General features: G+C 51.7%; 1 long non-coding RNA gene across 1 annotated transcript; it reads right to left on the bottom strand.

Annotated features, from left to right (window-relative positions):
- Positions 1 to 3,731: 3,731 nt before the first annotated feature.
- Positions 3,732 to 6,183, bottom strand: LOC119937218. The gene is made up of 3 exons (XR_005453949.1): positions 5,665 to 6,183; positions 4,927 to 4,986; positions 3,732 to 3,798 (listed from the first exon to the last, which is right to left on the bottom strand). It is a non-coding gene; the product is annotated as an uncharacterized LOC119937218 (long non-coding RNA).
- Positions 6,184 to 7,687: the final 1,504 nt, after the last annotated feature.

The following is a 7,687-nucleotide window of genomic DNA, read 5'->3' as shown; positions in this document are numbered from 1 at the left end:
CTAGTTTTTTTAATCCACTTTCATCTATATATTTGTGAGTTGGAAAAAAACACATTCGTAACAGTGACGTTTCAGGAAGCACCCGTTTTAAGACTAATTCTCGAGAAGGTGAATGGGCTCCCAATACGAAAGGAGCAGAGTGGAGCCTCTATACACCTTCACAGACCCCCCATTTCTCCCACCAGACCAACGCTAACTCGCTCTATGTCGCGGGCTGCAATCAATGTCTGTTTCTATACCCGAACAACTCTCTAACTGAAACCCGTGACTCCAGTGGCTAGAGGAAAACACTTTAGACCTGTAGCAGAAGGGCCAATCCCTCCTTATCACACAGTATTTTCTACGAAATCAGGTATTGCTGGCTTCCCCTAAAGCCCGCAGATCTTCTGGGGACCCCCAGAGAGAACGACTGAGACCGATTGTCGGAAGGCAAAAAAGAACCGGAAATTAGTTCTGTAAATTCTTGGACCACTAGGATAGATAGAACAAGTTTATATCCAACCCGCCTGACGGGAATAACCGGGCAACAAAACGGGGTAGTAAATCCCTGAGACCCGGCCTAAATATCTAGAGATGCGCGCACTATCGACGAGGAATCGGTCGCTTTAGCCGTTCCAGCCTACAGTCAAAGAAAGTTGCTTGTGTGTAATTATTTTTATAAACGCATCTGATTCCCCATCTCTTCTTCCTAGTCTTGAAAGGCGGGATCTGAAACACCAAAATCTTTGCCCAACTTCACTCAAAAAAGGGAATATTAACACCTTAATCTGATTTGAAGAAAAATTTCTCCTTTCGTCACTATTCATTTCGTGTGATTTTTAAAATATAGGCCATTAAGAAAATCACAGATCATTCGCCCTCTGAAAATAGTGCGGGAGTTCCGGGATTCGAAGGAGAATGGTGGAATTCTAAAATCCTCGAGGCCTTTTGTGACAGTCCAAGCAGGAAAATAAAAACATTTCCCGCTGTCACCAGTCCACAGATCCGTTCCCTCCCTCTCCATGCCAGCCACTGGCACTCTTGAATAAGATGCACGGAAAATCAGTAAAAGATCAATGTCCCGGCACTTGGACCTCCCGGAGAAGCAACACGAGCACTTTTCCCGAGATGGGAGAGACAAAAGTCTCGGGTTTTTTTTTCTGCGAAATTATCCGGGGCGGCTCCAGCGGAGAGAGATTTGAGTATCTCGGGACGCGGAGTGGGGAGGGGGAGACTTTTAGATTCTGGATAGTGTATTGAACAATTCAAAAACCATTTCCTTCTCCTTGCGTTATCCCACAGGCTTAACCCCGAGTAAAAATCTGCGTCTGCATTCACCCCATAGCCCGAGTGACCCGTGGTCGTTTCGGCAGTGCTTCTCTAGGCTTAAGTCTATTTCTGATCAGATTGCCCCAACTTTTCTGAAAGAGATTTCCTGCACATGCCCCTCCAGTTGGAAAGACCTTACGAATTAATTCTCCTTTTTTCCCCTTCTTCCCCCGCCCCCCACGCTCCAGAACCCAACCACCCCAAGAATCACGGCTCTTGGAGGAAGTGTAGGATTCAAGGAGGGAGGACGAAAAGGAGACTGCTCAGAACTGGTCCAGAGCAACTGAACAGATCATTCCCCTCTCTCCATACCGAATCTCAGCACAGTCAAATCCGTCCAAAGCGGGGAAAACGGAACGATCCCGGGAAATGTCCTAATCCCCTCCTTCCCCGGCCCCTACAGGGCCCCAGGACTCGAGTCCCGGGAGGAAAATGAGAGACGCTGGGAGAGAGGGAGGAGAAGGACACCGCCACATCAAGATTAGTAGGGAAAGTCCAGTGCGATTCGAAGCCCGAACCCCAAGGGAAAACCTCCACCCACGAGACCCCCGTCGGCCGAGAAGCCCTCCTGATCCCCTTCCTAGGCACGAGACCTAGTGAATGCCGAGAAAGAAATAAGAAACTAGAAAGGGTTGTCCCTCTAGCCTAGACCCAGCTGCCGCCCTGTGGATTCCATCGTCTGCCGGGCCGGTCATGCCGAGCCTGCACGGTGACCGTTGGGGCTCTGGGTTGCCGGGGTTGTGTTGCCCCGATCCCGAGAAGAGGGATGGAGGACGAGGGATGGAGGCGGTTCTGAAGAAGCGGGAAACTTGGAGGGAGGGAGGGAGGGGCTTGGAATAGGAGACGGGGAGGGGAGACTTGATTTTGCCCTGTCCACTCTGTTGGCCCCTGTCCCCTCCCCCTCGATCAACCTCCTTACACCTGCCAGGGCCACCCCCCGCTCCCCATCCTCCGCCCAGTTTTCCCAGTTCCTCCGCCCAAGTTTTCCCAGTCCGGAAAACTTCCAGGAGGAGGTGGAAGCAGTGGGGACCAGGACAGGAGAGTGGGAGGCCAGGGGAACGGCGGGGGAGGGAGAAGAGTCGATCCCGGAGAAAACACCGTTTCTGAGCCCTGACGCGGGCACCGGGTACACAGTGCGGATGGACACAATGAGGCTCGACTTTGGAAAATTCTCTCTCCCCCCTCTTTCGCGCAATCTGTCAGCGGCTCTGTTTGAGAGTAAATTCCCGCCGCCGCTGGCCAGCCCAGGTCTCAGCTCCCCGGAGCAACAGCGCCCTCTTCCTGCGCCCCCGGAGCAGCGCAGCACAGCGGCAACCCGGCAGGTAGGGCCGGGACCGCCACTCGGAGTACACACATCTCTCTCTCCATCCTAAGGCTCCTAATCTGTGCAAGGGCCCGGAACCCACTGCCACTCTCTTGGCAGCTCTCTGCTTCTCTCTCCCTCTCTGCCTCTTCCACCCACTCGGTTCTGCCACCCTCTCTGTCTCTGCCACCGTCTCCGGCTGCGCCCTGCTCTGCCCCTCGGGGGGCCGGCTGCCTCCAAAGAGAACATTAGGCATTAAAAATCAATTATTAGCCAGGTATTCCCCAAACCGGAGCGGGGGAATCCCACCGGGACCGAGCGGAGCTCTGCTCCTGGGAGAGAGGAGGGGCCCAGTCCGCTGGAAAAGTAAAGTCTTAGGTTTGGGCGCAGGGTAGGGCTAGGCCCTTTCTCCCTCCTCCTGACCCGGCCCTTCGACCAAGGTGATGAGTAGGGGCGGGGCCTGAAGATGATGGGGTGGGGGGCGGAGGAGGGTTGGCACTTTTTTAAATACCGGGATGGGGGTGAGAATAACGTTCTCTTCTCCAGGGAAAGCCCTGGCCCTAGGCCTTCGATTAGTTTGGGGCTGGGACTGGAATGGGGATGGGGGGGAAGCGGGGGGAGGAGGAAGAGAAGAGAGGAGAAGGGACAGAAGAGAAGGAGAGAAAAGAAGGCTCTTTCCCTCCCCCATAGCGGCCCGGTCCAGGACACCCTCCCCCCACAGCAAGCCCCCACGCGCGTTTCTTTTAAAACCCGAGCTGTGGGCCAGACGAACTACCAGCAGAGTCCCCATCTCCATCCCCAGCCGCTTCTCGTTCCGTCTCCACCCCCTGCCAACGCTGCACACCCTCTGGGAGCTCAAATACGATTGAATGAATGAATGGAGTCAGGCTTTGGGGAGAGAGGAGGGACCCACAACCCCGCCCCCACCCCTTCCCCCCCACACACATACAACACGCACCAGGGGCACTCCGGGCATCTCTGCTCCGGATCGCCGGGCTCCCTGCCCTCGAGAGTCCTATTACAACTCGTTTGCCAAGCCGCAGCCACCTCCACACTCACCCACCCGCCCGACAAGCCTCCGACAGCGCCGGGACCCATCCACTTACCCCTCCGGAAGCCGGTCCCTTTCTAGCGCTCGCCTGCTTTCCACGCGTGTTTCGCGGGAGACGCCTCGCCCCTCGCAGCGGCTTGCAAAGACAGACAAAAAAAAAAAACGGGAATGGGGGTGGGGGATGGGAGGGGCGGGGGAAGGGGGAGAGAGGAGAGACATGAGAAACCGTCCCGGCTCCTGGACCGCGCGACCCGAGCCTTGAAACCGCGACGAGCCCGAGAGGAACGAGGTTTCCTCCGACCAACCGCCGGCCGGACCAGGGTTCATCAACCAGGATAACTTACCTGCAGCAGAGTCTGGACGGGGGGCGGGGTGGGGGCGGGGAGCTAGGGATGGGGAAGGGGGGGAGGGAAGGGGTCTGGGAATAAAAGAAATTGTCCAAGATGCCCATTCAAAAAGCAGAAGTTCCCCCTTCCCCCGCCCCTTCCCTGGAAGAGGGGCCTTCTCACGGCTGCGGGAGGTTAAGTGGCTAGGGAATGCGAAATGGGGTATGGGGAGAGCAGTGGTCCTAGCTTGCCCCATCCCGAGGGGGGGAAGAGCAGGGAAGGTTTGTGTTCGTTTCACTTACGTTCCCGGGTGGGCGTCCTCCCTGCAGCCTCCCAGCTGCCTAAAAGAGGCCGAGGGCAGGTGAACCATCCGGGAGGAAGCAAGGCCCGTTCGGAACCCCGCCCCCTGGCCCCAGCCAAATCCTCAGAACCACGGATTCCCAAGCCTTCACCCCCACCCCACCCCCCGTTGAGCCAATTTTCCTCCAAATCGCTCGTCACTGCCATCCCCTCTCTCGGACCGCTCTTTTCCTAACACAAGAGCCTTCTCCGCGAGTCCCTGTTCCGCCGGGGAAAACGGCGATCAATCTCTCGCCCGTTCTCGCGTAGGAGTTCGGATGCGTCCAGCTGATCTGGGTGAATCACCGTAATCACCAGAAAAGCCCCAGTAAGACCGTTTAAAAAGACACAAACCCGCAAGAGCGATATGCCGCTTCCACGTTGGCCTTGGAAAAGTGATAGCCACAGAAGAGTTTTAACCTAAAATCTATCTGAGGCCACGAGCCCTGCGCAAAAATCTTTCTATATGATTGTTTTCTTTTTTATTCATTTTAATTACCGTCATTGCAGAGCCCTGCGAAAAACAGTTAGGGAGAGTCCTTTTCTAGGGAAGGCTTCCTTTCAAAAAAAACAAACACCAGAAAAGAAAAACGATGCACCTATTCGATTTTTCCTATGAACCGATCTATTCGATGATTTCTTGACACCGGGACGTGTTTCTGAAATACAAAAAAAAAAACATTTTATCTCTGAAGATTAAAATGACTATTTGGTATTTCATTTTATAGGATTTCCCCCTCTAATTCCTCGATACGAACTACCTAGAGTAGTGAAGTACCCCGACTTTTCACCTCAGAAAAAAGCAATAATGTTACACTTCTTGAAAACGAGGACAAAACCAACAAGAAGAAACTAAGGTCAACTAAGGTATCTAGAATTTCCTCTGACACAAAATACGTTTAAAAGTCACTGGAATAAATGTCCAAAGTTCGACTTTGGGCGCCGACATGGCAACAACGATCAACACGATTTTACTTTTTGTTTGATGTGACTGTGTCTCAGAGTCCATCACGGACCTTCCCGGGTAAGAGGGAGAAAATTTCGGTGTGAGACAAGGGTACTTTGGTGAGAGAAGAGATGAAGGACACAGAGGAGGACCTGGGGTATTTATGTGCCCTCGATAGAACTGGTTTAAATCTGAACATTTTGGGGTAGACATTTCTCCTCAATCTGCTGAGACCAACGTGCACCGGAAAACAGTGGTGGTCCCAGCCCTCGAGCCCCTATCAGTCAGGGCCCCGAAACCCCGTGTTTCTCCCGAAATCACCACTCCTCTGGGTCTCCCTTCCACCAGAAACTAGCAGTGGCACCTTCTCCATCTCATCAAGAATACTTACCTGAGATACCCACAGGAGAGTGCTGGGCGGGTAGGGGGTTGGCTGATCTGAAGGTCTAAGCAGCGTATTAGATTCCCTTCGTTCAGGGGAAGATCTCGGGGCTGGGGGAATTTCTGTCTGTTTAACGTTTTGCAGCCAAAAGAGACACCTTTCATCTGCCCCAAGAGGGCCCACATTCAAGTCCATCGCAATTGCTAAATAATACACCACCGTCATTGTCAGCACCAACAGCTGTCCTTCCGGACTCGGTCCGGTTCCACAGTATCAAACGGGCCCGCATGGCATTCCAATATTCTCAGATCTGGCCAAGTTTGACCCCCCCGGGGATTTCTTGCTATTGCGGAGAGGTTTTTCCCGTTTGGGGGTCAGACAGTTGGGGGGGTCGGGGAGCACGGTCCCCGCTAACACAAAAGCAGCCCACTGCGTCCGATTGGGTCAGTCAGACTGGAAGGGAATGGGAGACGAGCAGTGCCGTCTCCGGTCCCTTCCCCGTTTTGTGCGGGAATGGGAATTCCCAGGGCCTTCTTCCCGCCTGTTCGACTCAGCAGTCCTAGCGTTGGACTGCTGAGACGGTCAGTCAGGGCCCCCATTTCTGCCTGTCCTCCCCATCCGCCCCCATTCCTCCCCTCCCACCCCCACCCCCAGCTGCAGCATCCTGCATGCCCAGTTCGGCCCCGTCCCCGGCGGCTTCTCCCTCAGCCCTTTCGGAGATCAAGCCTTTAAGTGTTTACCGATAAGATCTCCGGGACAGATTCGTTTCCATCGGGCCCATTGTGAGGCCTATTGCCTTACTGCCGAACCCATTTCGGACTCCACGACTGAAACAAATGGAATCTGTCCTGCGCGGATTCACCGCGGTTTCAATTAACTCGGAAATCTCTGGCTCAAGCTTTCTCATTATTTCCCGGAGTTGGGGGAGCTGGTTTCCCTGGAATTCATCGGGTCGCCTTTTGGTCGGTGGGTCGGGTTTTGGAGGGGGTGGGCGTTGGTTTGGTTTGGTTTTACGGTTCCAACCCGGATGAAAATAGAATTTTTGCTCTTGACGAGCCAAGGCCGGCGAGCGCCCAGAGAAGATACTTACGTACCTGTCAAGAGGGACGAAATTTACCCTGGGGGTGGAAAGTCTAGCAAAGGGCGATTTAGGCTGCCTCCCAACAGCTGGGATCTTAAATCATGAAAATGAATTTGGAAAGAAAGATAAACGTTATCTGCAAGTCATTACATGAGGCGATCACTTCAGCAAAATCTATATTGCAACTTCAGCACATCTTTATTAGAACTCTTTCAGTGTGGGAAAACAGCCACAAAAATAAATGCTGACTTAGAAACTATAAATACAAATATTTTTAAACAAAAATGTCTGCAGCATTAAAAGCGCACATCCTCCCTGAACTGAGGAGCTGTGTGTGTATATATGTCTTATATTTACCGCTATCTAACCATATACATATACATATATATAGAGAGAGAAGCCGAAGGCTATAAATTAAATACCTGAAACAAGGTGGGTAGAAAAGTAAGCATTCTGTCCATCGATTTGAAAACAGAAATGAATTAGTTTGGAAAATAAACACAGAGTAAATACCTATGCACAGATCTATATATAATAAGTATTTAAATATCTTTACATTATCTCCGTCTACGCTGCGTATCCACATAAATCGAGAGACCAGCTGAAAAAGTCGATAATAAAAAGTAACTAGAGTTAAATAAATAACCTGCTCCTTGAAAAGCTAAACTCCTTTTTTGTTTTTTTTTTTGCAAAAATAGAATTACGATTTTTTTATGATTATTATTTCTTAAAAAAAAGGTTTCAATTGAAATCTAAGGAGCATTCGGCTTTGGGGCCTATACGGGCCATCTGTCTGAATTCTCGGCCACTTTAGAGTCTTTTCGCTGATTAGCTCTATTTAATAAAAGAGACGAAAACTATCAAGGTATATATGAATTTAGCCTAGTTTTTTATTTCTGTGTGTTCATAGTAAACATTTTTTGTAAGTGACAAACACGGGCATATGACCAC

Source organism: Tachyglossus aculeatus, chromosome 14 (genome assembly GCF_015852505.1).
Source record: "Tachyglossus aculeatus isolate mTacAcu1 chromosome 14, mTacAcu1.pri, whole genome shotgun sequence".
Taxonomy (NCBI): Eukaryota; Metazoa; Chordata; class Mammalia; order Monotremata; family Tachyglossidae; genus Tachyglossus; species Tachyglossus aculeatus.
The sequence above is the reverse complement of the archived record's forward strand: the minus strand, read 5'-3'. Positions and strand labels throughout refer to the sequence as shown.